Source organism: Uloborus diversus, chromosome 3 (genome assembly GCF_026930045.1).
Source record: "Uloborus diversus isolate 005 chromosome 3, Udiv.v.3.1, whole genome shotgun sequence".
In the NCBI taxonomy this organism is placed as follows: Eukaryota; Metazoa; Arthropoda; class Arachnida; order Araneae; family Uloboridae; genus Uloborus; species Uloborus diversus.
The window spans coordinates 149,553,988-149,574,000 of NC_072733.1; the positions used below are offsets into that span (position 1 = coordinate 149,553,988).

At 32.6% G+C, this 20,013-nt stretch overlaps 1 protein-coding gene across 1 annotated transcript in view; it reads right to left on the minus strand.

The window, feature by feature from the left end:
• The window catches only part of LOC129218994 (DNA-directed RNA polymerase I subunit RPA49-like), a 365,487-nt gene that overhangs the window by 245,928 nt on the left and 99,546 nt on the right, over positions 1–20,013 (minus strand). The gene's annotated exons all lie outside the window — the stretch shown is intronic.

Here is a 20,013-nt window from a genome sequence, read left to right on the forward strand (position 1 = left end):
CTGATAAACAAATTGCTGATATGTTTACTAAGGCTCTTCCTAAATTTAAATTGCATGAACTTATGTCATTGTGTTGTTTAGTAATAAGCGATTAAGGGCGGGTGTTGAATGTAATCGCTTTCTCCATTGGTTTAAAAGAAAGAACTGTGCTTATATCTTATTGGAAGAGACATTTGCAGCTTTCCACGGAGTTCGCAAAATCTCTTCTTTAATCCACCATCGGACTTTGGAGAAAGCTTATTGCTATTTGAGAAACATCATTGGATACTGAAAATCTGCCCTCTATTGTATTTAAAGAGCCGCAGTCTTGTTTACCGGGCTTCACTACTTTTCTCTATGTCTTGCTGTATGTGTGTCCCCATGTTTCGTATTAAACGTATTTGTTTATGTTCAGCTGTCTGAATCTCTGCTTTACACAACCTTTCAACAGTATTTTACAACAAAACTCGCATCGATTTTTTTCTCCATATTTGAAGAAAAATTTTTACCTACCTTAAATTTAAAAAAAAGGGGGGGGGGAGGTCTGGGTAGGAGATTTTACTTTTTTAAAAATGGGGAAAAGCGGAAAATAAAATATTGTTCTTATGAAATACCTTCTATTTGACTATGGTATAAAAAAAAATGAATAAATAAAATGAATGAATGAATAAATAATTAAACAACAAACGAGAAAATGAATTTATAATGTCATGCAAAAAAAAAAAAAAAAACGTTGAGTGGATGAAAGGATGAATACATAAGAAAATAAGTGAATGAATGAATATAAGTAGCTTAATACATGAAGGAAGATAAATGAATTAATTAATGAATGAATTCATAAGTGAATTGATAAATAAAAGAATATATAAACAAAATGATTTATTTAGTTTTGCCCCGCGTGTACTTGACAAGTTGTATTGAATATTTAAAAACAAAAACTGCCTTTTTTTAACAAGTACTGAGCTTAAATCAGTCGATTTCATTTATTACTTAAAATGTTAATCACAAATACTGTATCACTTTATTTTTTACAGAAATTATTTTTGATAAACCATAAAATATTGCAACATATGTATCAAAGTTTGAAAAGAATTTGTATTATTTTTTCTTTGACCTTCGATAGTACTTTTAAATCTTTCTTCTATTTGTACAACAACAGTTTCTTTTAGGTGGTATGAACCACCGTGATTTCCCAAAATCAAATAACAGAAAATTAAACACTCGCACCATCAAGAACTATTTTGACGATTGTCAAAGTCCACAGATCTACAATGATAATGTTTAAGATAAAAAATACTTTTATTATAGTGATAGCGATAGAAACATTGCCTAGTTTTAGTAGGGGTGCAAGAGTAAGAGTATATTACTTCAGTTTCTGATCATGGTGGAGCGCCGTTAATCGTGGGACTTAAGTGTGTAGTATCCGCCGCAAATTTTTCAAACTTTTAAAACTCATTCTAATGCTTGAAGTCTACATATTTCTTTGCATGATCATGCACAAAATTATACTAAAACTTTATTAGTTTTTCGACATGGTACTTCTGAGTTTAATGTGTACATGGCCATTCCACGGAAAAACCACCATTTTTCGCACATGTAACAGCTAATATATTTCATTAAAAATGATAATTTAAACAAGTATTGAACACAATTTCTGTTTACACTTAGTTTTATGATTTCTTAAGCAACTAAATTTTGTTCATTGCGTTTATAAATTTTAAATTTTAATGAAATACGTACGCTGTCACGTGCGGGACAACATGTCCTTGGAATGGAACATGTTTTTTCCTTTTAATGGCCCTTATAATGCGAATATTTAGGAAGACAAGTAACCTTCATTCTTCATTACTTATAATATTTTATTTTCCATTTTTATTAATTAAGTTTTAAAATTTATCAATTTAAATGCAATTAGTATTAAATGTCATCGATGCTCAATTTTTACTGTGTAAGTGACTTTTAGGGGGGGGGGGAGGACGCAAAAAGTTACTACGATAGAGAGGATGCAACTTCGTGATGGTGTAAAAGACGGTATCGCTATTCGTCCGGAATGTCTAGCGAGGACTGAGTCGCATTCACCGCACTCTTTAATCGATAAATGGGAGAATTGAGCGGCGATGCTCTTCGCTTGGTTCTGCTCTGGCGAAGGTTGCCAGAAGATGTGAAATTTATCGCCAAGTGGAAGCCAAGAAAATCTTCGAGTTGGTCTTCTAAGCACCTGATTTGCACCTGGTTGAAGGCTTACATGAATGACAGACGCTAGACGGAGATATAAAATTAAGTTTTTTTTTTCTTTAACAAGTTGTGCTACTTTACTCTACAGTTTGCTCCATGCTCATAATAAGCAGTTTATGTACTTAAAAAAATACAGTGCAATTCTGTTACAACGAATACCAATACAACGAAAAATCAATTTCAACGAAAGAAATTTTCAGTCCATATTTAACTTCCATCACTACAAAATTCCCGTTAGAACAAAAACATTTTGCGGTCCCTTGAATTTCTTTATAACGGGATTTTACTGTATCTTTTTCAATACAATGAAATCCGGTTACAATGAATTTCATGAGGCCGAATTTTTTATTCGTTATAACGGGAGTTGCGTTGAAATGGAATTCAGGCAATGTGATGGCAAGTAAAATGGGTTTGACCCATTCTGTCTTATTTCGTAAAAACCAACATTTCGTTGTCTGGTATTCTTTGTAATGAGATTTTACTGTAATTATAAGGTAGAGAAAAATTATTCAATTAAGTAAAACTTTTTTACTTCATTTTACTTAATTGTGTGTTTTTTTTTTTTTTTTTAATTTTTTCTTTCAAATGAATAATTATATTTTCATGCAATACTTTCCAAGTTGCTTCGTATATTATTCCTGCAAAAAAAAGTCGAAAACTCAGTTTTATAACAATACACTATAATTTTGATGCAGCGAAATTCGATTCCCAACAGACAGTATTTTTTAAAAATCCCTTGATTAAAACAAAATTGAATTGAATTGAAAAATTGCAACAGTGAAATTTTCACAGTATTAAAGTCCACGTTCAAATAATACAGAAATGATGCATCCCCTAATTTCGGAATACTACTTGGGTATGCAATTCATACCACTGCGAAGCTCTTAGCGCTTCATCTGCTTTATACGAATGCAATGAATATTCCATCTGACGAAATAAAGACTAATAAAGAGCTTCTGATAAAGATAAAAAAAAATCCCTGATTTTGTTCATCTACAATACATTAAATTAAGTAGCGCTTACCCGTCACAGCATCTCCTCGTAAATGGTCGGGAATAGAGGTTCGAACTTGGCATTTAGAAACTTGAAAGTTCAGAAGGAAATTATTTCGCACGGTCTCTCTTCGTAGGACATTAATTAACAGAGAAATTAACCGAAACGCAAGTTAGCATTTTAAAATTCTGTTTATAGACGAAGAAATTGGTATGTCTTTTCAACTTTGAACCATTGGAAAGTTCGCAATAAATACCGAACACGAAGTTTCTCCCGCCCCTCCTAACTCGAAGCCTCTAAATTAACTAGAACTGAAGTTTTATGCATGACAATACAGTGGCTGCCGCTTATATGAATCATGTTTGTTTTAAACAGTTTTGATTCCATAAAGCGGCTGATTCAATAAAGAGGCTAATTCAATAAAGTTGGATTTGTTCTGTTTTGGCAATTTGATTCATTAAGCAGTTGATTCAATTAACAACTGATTCAATTAACCAGCACCCACTGTAGTTTTCATTTGAGAACTGTCTACTTTAAATTGAGAATCTTACAGCGGCTTACAGCAGCCAAGAAAGGTACACATAAATTTTAAATAAGTGTTTTTTCGATTTGAGATTCTCTGACTTCAGAAAGGGGTTAACAGCTGCACGCTTAGCAGTTGTCACAGAATCACGTCCCTCATATTAGGAAAATAATGTTCCACAAATATTTGATGCATTGAAAGCAATACATTTTCTTTCCCTTTAATTGGATTTGTTTTATTTATTTCTCTTTTTTATTTAGTTACTTTTTTTTTTCTTTCAGCATGCATTGCTTTTAATATATAAAAGGTTTAGTTACATGAGTCATTATTCATTATACTAATTCAAACTGTTTAGTGCTTCTGAAAAAAATCATTAAACTGCAAATTACTTACGAGATTAAAGAGCTAAGTTCTAAATTAATCTTATTTTGCCGCTATTGATAGCGTAATCTCAACATGAAACGAAAGCGACGTCACAAATATGTAGAATCACGAGAAAGGGATGACAAAGTTTTAAAATCACAACCCCTTGTCCTTGCCGAAGTTCAAACGCTGGTACTGTCCTTTTTTCACGAGAAGACACTTCGCCACGCCTCCTCGAACGCAGAGCTCCATTTTACGCGGGGGTGATCGGTAAGTAATCCACGCGTTTCTAAAGGAGACAAAACCAGACATACTTAACTTGAGTCTGCATTTTAATGTGCAAAAAAGTCTTAGTGTACTTCACATCACTTGCTTCACTTGTCTGTTGTCATTTTAGTTATTCATACATTTTAAAAGCTGATGCTTTTACAACAAAATGCCATGATCCGAATATACCTTCTACCGAAAACTGTGTAATAGAATCATCGAATACCACGTGACGTGCGAGAAGTCAAGTGCCTTCTTGTAGAAAACGGACAATTGTCCGCACATCGCGCGAGCACTCAAACCACTGTACTACATGCGCGTGCAACTCAGATGAGAAAACATGTTTCAGATCAGTTGCAACGTAGCATCACTAATTGTACTTGTAAAATAAGTATAAATCGGAAGAACCAAAGAAGGAAGATGCATTGCAATAAGTAATTGTTTTCCCAGAAAAAAAAATCATTCATGAAGCGAGCGAAACATGTCTTACACTTTCTTATATTTTAGTATGTGTCCACATGAGTTTTTAATATACAGTTGGCTCTCTGTTTAACGACGCTCTATTTAACGACGTTTTCTACTTAAGGACGATTTTTTGTGGTCCCTTGAAAGTCGTTAAACAGAGAGCCAACTGTAGTTTCAAATTTGAGTATTTTTCCGACGTGGCCAATGTCACCTTTGCGTTTGGGTTACTTTGGCCCAAAGTGGTTTTCTCTATTTAAAATCGTTGTAGAACTAACTGGAGTCAAAGAAATACGTATGTTCGTGCGTAAAACTATTTAATTGAATGAAAAATACATTTAAAAGAAGTTTGAGTCACACATATTTGTTTTAAGAAAAATTATTATTATTATTATTTTTTAATGTGTGTGTGCATACCTAGTTATTGTCTCAGAAGTTACCGACGGAGAACAGTCATCTTTTCATCAGTTTTGGAGTTTGAATAATTTTACTAAGACAACACCATTCGTAAAACAAAGGATCCTAAATTTTCGGTCACTTCCAAAACTTTTTGGGGCACTCCATGCTCTTAACATTCGCAACTTCTTCTCTCGCATCAACAGCTATCTTTGGAAACCTGAGCTCATTCCATTCTACAATAATAGAATTCCATAAACTTTCCAATAAATTTAACAATATTTGTAATATGTAGACGCATTTCGGTAAACTTTTTCTAAACCTTCTGCAACTTTTAACTCCTCTTCATCTTCCATAAGGAAAGCCATGTAACTGAGCCCTGATGAATTGAATCTGCAATCTCTCTATTTACACCGTGCCGAGAATTCCAGTTTTTTTCTGTGTGTTTTTCCTCTTTAGATTCTTAATCTGAGCTATTCTTTACTTTGCCAAATCTCTCTGGCGGATTTTTTTAGGTTTTTATGCTGGGCCAAAGTAGGTCGTAATTTTTAGGAAAAGAGATATGTTGTCATTGTCATTTTTTTAAAAGAAAAACCTACACAGAAATGAGAAGTACAGCTATACCACGGCGTAGAGTATTAAATAGTGCTCGTAAATAGGTACTTAAAAAACTCTTCGCTGTTGTAGAACTGCTTTTACATGGAGAAGTTTGTGAGGTTATGAAGGCACATGTCAGCACAAGGAATGCAGAACCACTAATGTTGCTTCCTGAGCATAGTTATAGAACTGCTTGATATACATAACTGAGTGCTTGGGGATGCTCTCTAGTAGAATATGTCAAAATATGTTGAAAAAATGTGCCCTGAACGTTAACAGAGGACGTTGTATCTTTTTATCCGTTTGGGCCAAAGAAGGATCCTAAGGCCAAAGTAGCCAGCGTTTACGGTAATAAATAGATTTTTCTTTCACAATAAATTGATTTGATTTAACATGGTTCAAGGTGTGATTTCAAACATCACGATTCATTTTTGTCATTGAGATAGTTTTGGTGTTATAAAAAAAAGCGCAATATAGTGCAAATCATCTGTAAGATTAAATAATCAATACAAGTAAGTTTGATACAAATAACGCTTGTGTTTTTGTCTTTTTTATAATTTTTGACTTAAAACAGAGAGCAACAACTGCACAAATAGCAGGCTACAGAGAATTACATCTCTCATATCAGCCAATTGAGCTCACACAAATTATTGATTTTTCGTAAACAATATATCGTGTTTTTTTTTTCGTTACAAAAAGCTACAAACATAATCGAATTTTAAATTCAAACATTAGAATCCATTAATAAGAAACTGAACTCCCTCCGTTGGAAGGACATTAACGCAGTTGGTAAAGCGTCCTGCGAAAGTCCCTAGAAACGCGACGGTCCTGAGATCGAGGGTCCCATAGAGCAGAAAATGTAGTTTTTAAATGGCTGAATTCTGATTCAAATTTTCATAACCACAATTGTGGTGTGTTGTTGCACTGAAATCATAAAAAAAAATCTTAATTTTAACATGTTAAATCACATTATCATATATATTAATTCTCAAAGATATTTTTTATGTGTGTGGATACGCCATATTCTTCCTTAATACTTCATCAAACTGCTTAAGTACGTCTTCTTTTTAAAGCTTTCTTCACCGCTATCAGCGAAAAACAAGCAAACACACACACAAGTCACATTTATACTATTATTAAAAAAAATAATAATAATACTTATGAAACTTGGTTTTTGAATTTCTTTTGTCGAGAACAAATGCTCCACACGGGTTAGCTACTATACAGCCGAACTCCGAACCTCGTTAATTCGAACACGCCGAAAACGAATTGCTGCTAAGATAAGCAAAATTTACTGTCTCTGTAATATTGTTTAGTTATGATTGTTGCTCGAATAAGAGAAACTACGGTTACTACGAATTGATTTTAAAGGTACCTTTGAGTTCGTTTTAACGAGGTTTGACTGTATATTATTTTTCAAATGTGTTTTTTTTTTGTGAGAACGCCATAACTTTTTTAACACTTTACAAAACTTCATAAATAAAGCGTAATTTTAAACATTTGTTTAGCTGACTTTGGCAACAACTAAACAGACAATTCACATTTTGGTTGTTTTGGTGAAAAACTAATTTTATTTGTTATTGTATTGCGCATTGCTTTAATGTATAGCATCCCCAAGTATAAAAATGGTAATTTCATTGACTTATTTTCTTCAGCAGAATTCTGATAAAAACAAATAATTTGAACGCATTTCAGAATTCTGAACTAAGGTTCTTTTGCTGTTAAAGTCAGGAAACAAACCATTAATTTTAACGTAATAAATAGCAGTATAACTGTTGAAAAACACTTCACGGTCATTCGATCCGGTGGGCCAAAAAATGTAGCTAATGAATGTCTAACTTTCCTTTACTGAATTCTGATCCAATTTTCCATGAATATATAACCTGAAATAATTGGGGGTGGGATTTTAACACATAGTTGTGTTGTTGCAGTAAAATCACAAACGAAAACGCTTATTTTAATATGGTATATTGCAGTATCTATTTCTGAAATATGTTTCTTCAAAGGGCCTCCACAGTTTACTTTATACGTTATTAAACTTCCAAAGTAAGATGTAATTTTAAAGTTTTTTTACCGCTATCAGCGAAAAAAAAAAGATCCAGACAAATATCATTATATGAGGTAGTGAGAAGCAAAGGGATGCAAGTGGCAAAATTAAAAATTCGGAGATAACCAGTGCAATTGATAGGTGAACCTCTCCTCTGTCTTGGGGCAAGATATTATACTAGTAGCTCCGGTAGATGCTGCTGTATAGCATGATTTAGAAAAAAATTCAATGAAAGCCTACTTAGGATTTGATCTTTAAACTCGTTTTACTCGAAATTTAAGATAGTCCACTTACATCCCTTTGCTTCTCATTGCCTCATATTTATCATTATCATTTTATGACCAGATAAGTACCATTTTGGTTGTTATTCAGAAAATTACACATACAAAACCATATTTTTTAATCACTCGTTACGCTGATTTTGTCAATCTCGACGTGCAAAGAAACAACCGAAAGTAGCAACTTCATGAAACTTTAAAAAGACTTGAATGTCCTTTGTAAGACTTTCAATCGGGGATTTAATGCTGGACATTCGCACGTCTCAGAAACGTACTAATCACTGTTCTACATGCGCTTACGCTGAAGTAATGAGTATTTGGAGTATTTGCTTCTTTATGCAACTAGCAGTACCCGCACGGAGATGCCCGCGCTAAGAAGTTAAAGGAAGTCCGTGAAATAATAAAAATCCACGCCTTTTCCCGCCCCCGCCCCCCTTCTGATGTGAAATGAACATTTTTCTTCAACTTAAATGAGTAGAGACCTTTTTAAAAGACCTATTAAAGTCTCTTTGGAATTTAAAACTATTCGCCAAAACACATAAAATATTAAAGCTTAAAAAAGTTTTAAAGTAGCTTTAAAACTCAAAATAATCCTTCAACTACATAGTTCATCGCTTAACGCACCAAGCAACCACGCTATCGTAACCCTGCCCTTTATAGAGTGAAGCGGTTCTTTTCCCCTGCAATTTAAAGTGTTTCGCCAAATAAACAATGCTATAATAAAAACGTTATAAAGAACAATCACTATTGAATAATACGACAAATCAAACTATTTACTTAGATAAGTAACTATCTTCAACTATAAGAACATAAAAAAACGTTGAAGAAATAAGGAAAACAAAACCCAAGAGGAAAAATCCTACAAAATCAAATTATGTGCGTGAACATCGTACAAAAACGAATTCAAAAATCTGTTTTACAAAAACTTCGGTCAATCTGATTTAAAAAAAAAAAAACCTATAGCTTCCACAATAAATGGACTATTCAACACAAAAATAATTTTTTAATTCGGATCAGTAGTTCCTGAGATTAGCGCGTTTAAACAAACTCTTAAGCTTTATATTATTAGTTAAGTAATTAATAAGAAAAATACGACAATGACACGTATATATATATATATATACATATTTCTCTTTTGTTAAATCATTTTGGACTTTCTGTGAAAAGTGCTCTCGAGACTTGCCTCACGGCTGACTCGAACATACACCCACTGGATCGCTAAGCCCGTACTTTCAGGTCAAGCAACCGTGGCTACGCGTGTTCTGCGTTCCAAGCATTTTATATTATAATGTAAATTTTGCCGTTTTCATAACGTTTTTTATTGCTGCTCTGCTCCTATTAGTCATAGCGTGATGTTATATAGCCTTCCTCAATGAATAGACTATTCAACACAAAAATAATTTTTCAATTCAAACCAGTTGTTCCTGAGATTAGCGCGTTCAAACAAACTCTACTGTTTTATATTATTAGTATAGATATAATATCAATCATTGTACTTACAAAAAAGGATAAATAGGTTGTCTCAACAAAGCTTTATAATTCAGTCTTGCTTTTTTTCTTTCATTTTCATTATAAGCCAGTGTGGTTTAATACTTATTGCAGAAAACTGTATTATGATAAATATAATGTTTTCCTAGAAATATGAAAAACTGTCTTTCATAAAGCAAACAGTAAAACGTAATATATTTCAGATCTTTCTCATATTCAGTACAATTTTATAACGAACTTAGTCAAGTTATTAAAAAAATCTAATGGATCAGAGCGCACTGCATCTAGTTTAGTCAGCTTTATGTACTTTCCTTCGAAGTAAAACGTTTTAAAGTTCGAAAGCATTTCTAGACATTTTTCTTTACTGCACGTAAAGTTTAAATGTCCTAATATCAGAAATTTCTTTTCATCCGGCCATCGGGAATTGAAGGTAGTTTTCCGGATGCTTGCCTGACAAACATCATTCCTGTTTTGCGCTGCAGTTTATTATTAGTTCATGTGTTTTCAGAAATAAAACTCAACTAAATGACTGTTTAATGATATATATAACAATTTAACGGTTGACTGTATAATGATAGTATATAACAATTTAACGCCTATTTTCTATTATTAAGTGCTCTTATAAATATATGATTCATGCTGTTAATTATTTCGTTGAGATTTATTGTTGTATATTGCAATTACACACCAATTTTTCCTAAAAATGCATAAAAAATTATAAAACTGGAAAGGTTAGCGTTTAAGTCACGTACATGATTGCTCACAAACTCTCCCTCTCCAAACTTAATACAATTCCGTTTAATGTCATAAAAATTCAATAGTTTTTCTTTTTTACTGTTCTTTAAAACTCTTTAAGTAGTGAATTCTTTCAAGTGAAAGCATTTAAATTTTTTGACCTAAGCAACTTATCTACAACTGATTTTCCTAATTCAAAATTATTCAATGTGTATACATGAAAAATTTGTTATAGTAAACAAATAATCTTTTTATTCGGCTTTTAAATGTGTAAAATCCAAGAGCAAAAGATGGAAGCTAGCACGACGCACGGAAGGCGTAAAGTCACCGGAACCAATCACCAGGGTATTACATTCACTTTTCCGTCACTTTCGACTTCACCAGGGCACACACAGCCTTTCGGCCTCACCAGGACATTTCATTATAACCGGACTTTGACGTCTCTGCTTTTACTACCGAGGCCACGCTAAACCTCCAGGTAAGGAATTCACCAAGGTAGGAGGGAGTCTAGGCCTCGAACCCGCACTTCCGCGCTCTGTGCCACACCAGCTTCCTGCCTCCAATGAAGCTGGATTACAGGAACGCGCCACAGTTCCCAGCGAGAAACGGGGTCTTTTATATCAATATTAAGCAACTAGTGACACTCATAGCGTTATTACATTGGTTTGTCATGCTATTAGGCATTTTTCATTTCAAATTGACGTCTCACATATATGTGATTATTTGTAAACATATCTTTTTTTTCCCTTTTACAAACCAGGGGTATTCAACATTTTACACAATGGGGAATCCTTTGAGCTAAGGCATTTTCTTAAACGAAACCACTTGAGCAAACATCAGAAAAAATAGACTATCAAAACATTATCCTACTCAAATTTACCAAATTATTATAGCATCTTTATTTTATCACAGTATCTTAATCAAATACAGAATCGTAAGGTGGCTAGATAATTTTTTGGCTTCTAAAATATATTTTTCGAATAATAATCTTTTTTTTAAATACAAATATATTAAATTGTAGCAAATTAATGAAAAAATACATTTTTTTAGCAGTTTAATATTTTTTTCAAGCAAACGGTAATAAAATTTTTATCTTTCATAAAAACTAAAAAATTATTAAAATTTTGACAATTTGATTAAGCAAATAGTGATTACTTGTGGTACCCCTGTCAAAGTTCTAGATAACCCTAGGGCTCAGTGGAACCCTGGTTAAAGACCTCCAAACTGCATACTTCACTTCATGAGTGACAATTCCTTAATAAGTAATTAAATAGAATTTAAATTGCAATGTTAGTACATTTTAGCAATGTAATTGTACTGGTTTCTTTCAGGAATGGATCTTAAAATGCGTCATATCTACTGTATGAATGGCATTCTATTAGCATTAAAGTTTTCCCGTTGCATACATTTAGCATTGAAACTTTATCACCCCTGTCTTAAAAGTAGAGGTTTCGAATTTTTCTGATACTAAAATGTTCCATTTTTCTTTTCAAATCAAGGATAAGTTTCAAATAATCTTAACGACAGAACAGTATAGTGTCGTTTGCAGAAATTGAAGTAGGCAACCGTTACTTTTTTTCCAATTAAATCTCGAAGTCACTTTCAAAAACGAGCATTACTACGATTTTTGCTTGTCGTGTAAAAGACATTCACTTCATTTCTCCTTTTTCATACTTAAAACATTGATATTGCTTTCTTTGAAAAACCAAGTTTATGTTAGCGTGCTTTCTTTCAAACCATATCATTTTCTCTAGAAAAAGTCTTTCTAAACATTTTTTTAACTTTTGCATTTTTGAAACCAGTTTTACATTATAACCATGAGGAATATAAAATTCATAGAACTCGGAAACTTCCATGACTTTTAAAACTAAAAGTTTGATAACTTTATAATCAGGTTCCTGCCTACTTTTCGGAACGAAATACTTTTTTTTTCTGGTGAGCCGTTGAGCTATTAAAAATTTATCTCGCAAATTTAATTCGTGTACTCTAGTTTAAATTCATTGTAACTGCGAAGCATCAGTATTTCCTCCCAAATTTCTTCATTTATGTATTTAGTTTTTCTAAAAATGTTCATTTAGTGGGTATAATCATATTGCTGGACGAAACGACATCACAAACTATTAAACAAGAATATGGATTTGAACCCTGGGTATCAGCGTTGCGAGCGAACGTACTAACCACTATTCCATTTACGCTTGCGCTGTAGTTGCTTCATATCCGTTTCAATATAAAACCAATCGTGCTTTCAAAAGAAGATTAAACTGCAGGTGTTATAATGAAAAAATGTATTTCACTGCTTGTTCCCTTTAAAAAAAATGCGTATATATAATCCGATGTAGATTAATATTTGGGCAGAAAAAAATAATGCGATAAATATCTTTTAATTTATCTTTAATGAATTTAACATGAAAACGTAATATATCTCATAGTTTTGTACTATTTCAGTATTAGTTTATATCATTTAATTAAGAAATTATTCACGAGCTTTTAAGAAATATTTCTTATGAACCAGATTGCACTGCATCGAATTTAGCAAGTAAGTATGTTCTTTCTTTCTAGGTAAAAGGTTCTAACTTACGAAAGTATTAAAAGGTTCAGAAGTCCTTTGAGGAGAAATTTTGAGATTTGAATGCAGTTCGCGCTCTTTGCGAATCTTTGTACTACCAGTGGTGTTCCCATAGAGTATACTCCATAGGGTAGGTGAGGGTAAAGCCCCGCGATTTTCAGTTTTTATACCACCATGGTCAATAGATGGCATATTTTCCCATTTTTTCAAATTAGAGTCATTGCGTGGGTTGTTACCTATAATCCTTCCAAATTTTAGCTACGTCTGATTAGTAATAATTGAGAAAATTACAATTTAGCGGGAAAACAAAATTGCGGGGTTTTGCCCCACGAAATGGGGTAAACCTCCACAATGCGGATCTTTACCCCATTCAATATGAATGTGAATGAAAAGGGTGACTGTTTGATAAAAACACTTGAAAAACCTCCTTGAACCATTGGTTTATTGTTATTCAGCAGAACCGAACTTAAATATCTCCCACATTTAATATTTTTTTTTACTTCATCACGAAAATATTTTCTTCTTCACAAAAGGAGGGAAAAAAGGACAGTCGCATTATAAAAAATAATTTAAATGCCTGAAGCTATAATTTAATTGAATATCTAGTACCCGGTGCTTTAAGTTAACAGTACACTAGGTTGAGTTTTCTAAAAATGTTATTGCATCGTGGATGGAACCGTGTCCTGCTGAGGTTACGACAATTTATTTATAACGTTCTCATTTCCAATGACTCTTCCTGTGCTCAGTACATTTGCAGGCTTCTAGGTGTTTTATGTAAGAAGAACCCTCTACATAACCTCCTCCTTCTAGTCATATTGAAGTTATCTTGGCCACATTGTGCAGGGATAAGTTTCGAGGTATTCTCTACAGTTTCACTCAAAATTATAGGAAAATTTGTTTCTTCTTCGAAGTCCCAAGCTTTTGTTCCATTTTTCAGAGATGTCTTCAATCGATATTTTTTTACCTAACTTTAATGTCTATCATACAGAACGAAGAGAAGCCTGCAATTAAGGTACGTGTTTCATTAGGCTCGACATTTATCATGGTTCTGAATTATTTTTCTTCTGAAGGTACTAGAACAAAAAATTAAACGTACGTAAATGTTCAAAAAAAAGAAGAAATTATTACATTAATGAAAGTACGTTTGAATTGAAATGAATGTAAGATTTTACCTAACAAATCTTATCCAAATTAAAACTTCAAGAGTAAATGTTCACCAACAATTAATTTTTTAAGATGAATAAGCTGCACAAAACACATGCTAAACAAAGATATTAATAATATTTCAAAAAAGAGACAATTTTAAGCCGAGTGGAGAGAATCCTTGACTTTTTGGAGATGCCGGGTTTTACCCCAAAACAACTGCGGATTTTCCCCATTTTGTCACTTTCTGAAAAACGCCTCATGTTGCTTTTAATCAACCACTAGAATAACTGTTTTCACGCGAAGGTGAAGCTTTAATGTACCAGTATTAACATGTAATTCATTGATTCTTCTTTTCAAATTCTACATTTTACAAAGTTCGAATAATAAATTAGAAAAACTAGATCAAAGTAGTAAAAAACAGACTCGTCCCCCTTTCTCGTCTCTGGAGTGCCTAGTCACGACAAAATTTCATTGATCAATAGGTTTCCATAGGACAAACCCACCACCTAGAGGTAAATTTCTTACTCCAAGGTGATCAAGTTAAAATATCGGTGCGGGTTTTTACCCCACGCGGGGCTTTACCCCCCACCTACCCTATACGCCGTATACTCTCAAACATTTTTTAGACATATAGCGTATACCCTCAAACTTCAAAAATTTTCGTATAATGACATATTACGTAGATGATCGCATACACATATTGTGCGTAATGGATGGGAGTATACCATCAGAAACATAGATGGGAACATCAGTGCGTACTACCTTGTATTAACGATGCTTTTTTGACTAACATGCAGTTTTTTATATATAGAAATATAAATTCAGTTTATTTTCATAAATAAAAATAAACTAGCTGACACGTGCGCATTTGCACTCGACAACCAGGATTTTAAAAAAAAAAGTTTTTTAATAGCAATTTTTTGATTTGCAGATAAAAATTACTAATTAAAACATGTAATAAATAAAATTTTTAATTTAAACTGCTAATTAAAAAACATTAATAATGACACTTATTTGTTTATTCAAAGAAATTTGGATCAGAGTTCAGCTGAGAAAAATTAGTCGTTCAAAAACTAAATTTTCATTTAAGCAAAAACGATCCTTAAAATAACCCCTTACTTATGTAGTTTGATTAACTATTAAAGAAGCTATGGCGTCTACTCCCCCCTCCCCCCCCCAAAAAAAGGCAATCGCAAGATTAGTCTACATAAGCTACGCTTTCAATGAATAACATTAGCTTCTAGTGTTGAAGTTGATAATGTTGAATTAATAAATCTTTGTTTTAATATATCTTCAACATTATAAGCTTACGGTTTTCAATAAAAGCATAACTTCTGTCGGCTTGTCCCGCGACTGCCTCTTTTTTTATATAATAAAAAATATCCCTGCTTCGAGTGGGTTTGAACCACCAACCTTTCCGTTAAAAGCTAAACGCGCTATCCGCATGCGCCACGGAGAATACACGGTACCTTAAAACAAGCTAAATTTGAATTCAACTTGTGGAACGCTTTTTCTTTTTTTTTTTTTTTTTGGGGGGGGGGGGGGTTCAAAATTTTCCTTTTTTTTCCTTTAAAAATGTCAGCTGCCTTGTACTGGGTTGATCAACTGTATACTGGTTTTATCGGTAGCAATTTTAATTAAGCTGTGAAAAATAAATCTGATTAAAATTTTATTACTTCAATCAAATATTAGAATACGTAGCGTACATCATCTGTTTTCTTTAGAGATTCTTTTCATATGAAAATGTACGTCAAAGGGGGGGGGGGAATTTCACGTCTGTTTGACTGAAAAAATAAATAAACTTCCAGCACCCCTAAATAAACCTATATAATAACACAGCCTTGCAATAAAAGAATGGGATTACAGAAGAACCCTAAATTTAACACCTTTTTCACATTCAGATAAAAAGGGGCTGACAAAATTGAAAGTTTCAGTTAAAGGATATTCGTGAAATATTTTTGTACAGGTTTAAAGTATACGTTGATTACAGTATAAATACAAATTTCAAGTCGTTAGGACATCTAGAAGTATTTAGAAATTCAAAAAATACGAAAATTAAAATCACAGATCCCACCCACTTAAGCCTGACCCATCAAACTCTCGGCTAACAGCCGAACGCGCAAGCCGATTGTGACACGGAGACTTCGTGCTAGAAGAATTATCAAACGCTTTTCATGCAGTTTTTTTCCAGTTCACTCCCTGCGCCAACATGCGATAACAAGCATAGCTTCAAAAACACATTTGAGAAAAAATATATATGATTAACTAGCAGTTTAATGAAAGCTTACAATTTAGCACTTCCTTTCCATTATTAAGAGTTCTGGTAGAAAATTGTTTCATGCTGTTGCTCATTATTTGGATATTATTTATCGTTGTATATCACAATTCATTATCGTACTAACTAAACGTTTATCTTAGAAATAGAAAGGTTAACGTTAACGCACGGAATTGAGCACACGCACATTTATTTTCTAATGCTATTAAAATTCAATAGTTATTTTACTGTTCTTTAAAATTTTTAACTCTCTTAGAAATTAATAAATTTTGATTTTTAACCATAGCAATTTTTCTACAGCTGATTTTCAGAATTCAAATATTTAATTTGTATAATTCCCAAATTTATAATTGCAAACACACACAAGCCAATCTTATTATTCGACTTTTAAAGTGAATAACACTTAAGAGCAAAAAATGGAAGCTAGCACGGCGCACAGGAAGGCGTAGAGTCACCGGGACTAGTCACCGGAACACTTGCCGCTTTTCGGCTTCACCAGGATATTCGCAGCCTTTCGGCTTCACCAGGACAATTTATCAACACCGGCCGTTTCTGTTGGCATTTCCTATCGAAGCCACGCTCACCTCTAATTTAGTGTGTTCACCGGAGAGGGAGTCTGAGCTTAAACCCTACACTCACCTTTAATTTAGAGTATTCGCCGGGGAGGGAGTCTAGGCCTCGAACCCGCACTTCCGTGCTCCGTGCCACACCAGCTTCCTGCCTCCCAGGAGCTTGGATTACAGGAACGCGCCACCGTTCCCAGCGGTTGGAGGTGCCTTTTATAAGAATATTAAGCGTTTAGTGACAGTCATAGTGTTATTACAGTGGTTTTTCATGATGTTAGAGACTCATACCAGTAATCACTATTAAAAGACTACCTAACGTAACTGAATAAGTTTAGTTTTAAAGACTAATTTCGCGTTTTGTTAAATTAGTGTTTAACTCAGAATTTGGTGGTTTGTCCCCGATTTCAAATGGTTATTAAAAATTAAGAGATCGTATATAATTAGTTAGGTATTAAAATAATTCAGTTATAGTAATTAAAATCAGTGTTCATTTTATAATTGGGTGTTTAACTTAGTTGATTTTCGTACTGAAATTGTAAAATAAATTTGATTTATACGTTTTGGTAGGAAATCGTATGTAAGTATGACCAATTATTTTTTACTTTTCAGTTCCTCTTTGTTTTTTGAAGTAGGTTCTTTTTTTATTCGAAAATAATTCACATACCAGTAGTATTATTCTACATTACGCATAACAACTCTTGTAGGCTCCTTGTATGCAAATAATCGCGCTTGTCGCTATAGTTGGTTACACTTTTGCTTTCGTATTTCAGCTAAGTGCGTCTCCTTATAGTTTTATATATCTGTCGTACCATTTTTTTCTTCTTTTTATGGTTTTAAGCATATGCATCTCATAGAGCATAGGTTTTAGATATGTATCCCCTAGAACTTTGACTGAAGTTTCGAAAATGATCATCATTATTTGCCTAATTAAAGCTCCAAAACTTTAGTGAAATTTTAATTAAAAAAAAAATCGCTTTTTAAAGGTAGTTTGCGAGTAAAAATAAATAAAATAAATATTTTATGGACAAAATCTTTTTCTTAAAATCTTTAATTTCGTAAAATTTACATTTTGCTTTTATTGAACAAAATAAGCTTATAATGCTGAAATTATAAATTTAACTGAAACTTAATTCAGTTTGCTGTTTCAACATATACCTTCAATTTTGGCTTGCAACATATACCTTCAATTATGCAACAAAAGCATAGCTTCTGTCGGCCAATCCCATGACTGTCATTTTTATTATTATTTTTTTTTTTTGATTAAAAAATTACGAAATTAAAATTCTAAAATACAGGTTATTCGTGAAATATTTTGTACAGGTTGAAAGTACGTTGATTACACTTTCTATAAACTTTGAAGTAGATACGACACCTAGAAGTATTTAGAAATACAAAAACACTCAACTCTGCCGGTTGGTCTTGAACCACTAACCTTTCTACGTCAGCCGAGTGCCCTAACCAATCACGCCACGGAAGCTTCGATACACATGCATTGTTAAACGATGTTATATAAATAAAGCTCTGCGCATGCGCATCGAAGATAGCAGGTGAAAGTATTTTAATGTCGTTCTTTTCCAGTTCACTCAGGTCGCGTAACATCCCATAAGGCTTAGTTTCAATCATTTATTTCAAGAGTTTTCATCAATTAATAATATTTTATTTCATATGAGTTTGAACTTACAGAGGCTCGAAGTCCCTCTTTCGAGTTATCGCGTGCCTTAAAGGTTGATAATCGCTGTTTTAATTATTTTTTTAGCATGAGAATTAAAAACATTTCTGAAAAAAGGACATATGTCATAAAAATGTAATAAATAAATAATTTATTATTTTAAAACCATTTCCATTACCTTTTAATTTAATGTACCCTGCATTGGTTTGAGTAGCAAATTACCAGAAGTTGGCAATTGCTGACAGCTTTGGGTTAGTCATAATTAATCAAAATAAAACAAAAAGTGCAATCTTAAGTTCTAGATCAAATTTAGCGAGAATTCTTCACTACAATTTTGCTTATCAGTATTAATCCATTTTATATTACCCCAAACGTAACTTTGATTTTAATTATGATAACGAAGATTAAAGCTGTTTTAGTGTCCCGATTCTTCTTTGAAAATAATCTTAATTACAAACCATTCCATTGAGAAACGTTAATTACTTACAGCGGTGTGCCATATTGTTAGGTGCTTAGCATAACTATGTTGAAAATCCCTCATAAAAACCAATTTCACTGTTTTCTGATTAAATTCCAGTGTGAAACTGAGTGATTACATCGACAACTTAACGGTATCGCTTAAAGAATTGTCTCACAATTGAATTGCAAAAATTTTCTTAAAGCTGACCAAATGTGGGAGACAAATATTACGTGTTTTTTTTTCTTTTTTGCTTCAATTTTTCTGACTCCGGTAAGTGGTTCTAAATTGCGTTGAGAGCATGGCCTGAAGAATAACACCTCTGATTGCAAGCAGAAAGATGTTACACTAAATTTTGATCAATAATTTTTTTTATGAACAATCAATTTCATTTTTTCCCTTGTTTTTTCAAAATAATGAAATGTCTTAAACCGTTTGAATGTATTTCATCTCATACGTCATGATTCTACACTTTCTAACATTGTTAAACACACACAAATCGAGTTTTATTTATTTATTTATTTTTTGAATATTAAGGTAATTTTTTGGTCACACACATTCATGAGTGCATCAAATTAACAGTAATTTTACTTCTATTTTAATAGTTTATTAAGAAACATCATTATTTTTCAAATTTCAATGTCGTAAGCTCTGAAATTCTCATTGCAAGCAAAAATATGTCACACTAAACTTCGATTTATGTATTTTTTCCCCTAAAGAATCGATTTAAAAAAAAATGGTTTTCTTTTCATAATAAAATGCCATAAACTGGTTAAATTTATTTCATCTTATACGTCATGATTCTATAATTAATGCCAATGTTTAAGAAAAATTTACATTTTTTGTCTTGAATGTAAAGCTAATATTTTGGTCAGATTCATTCATGAGTGCATAAAAATTATGGTAAAGGTTTCTAATTTTCTTGTTTGTTTGGAAACATCATTATTTTTACTTCCTTTTACAAAAAAAGG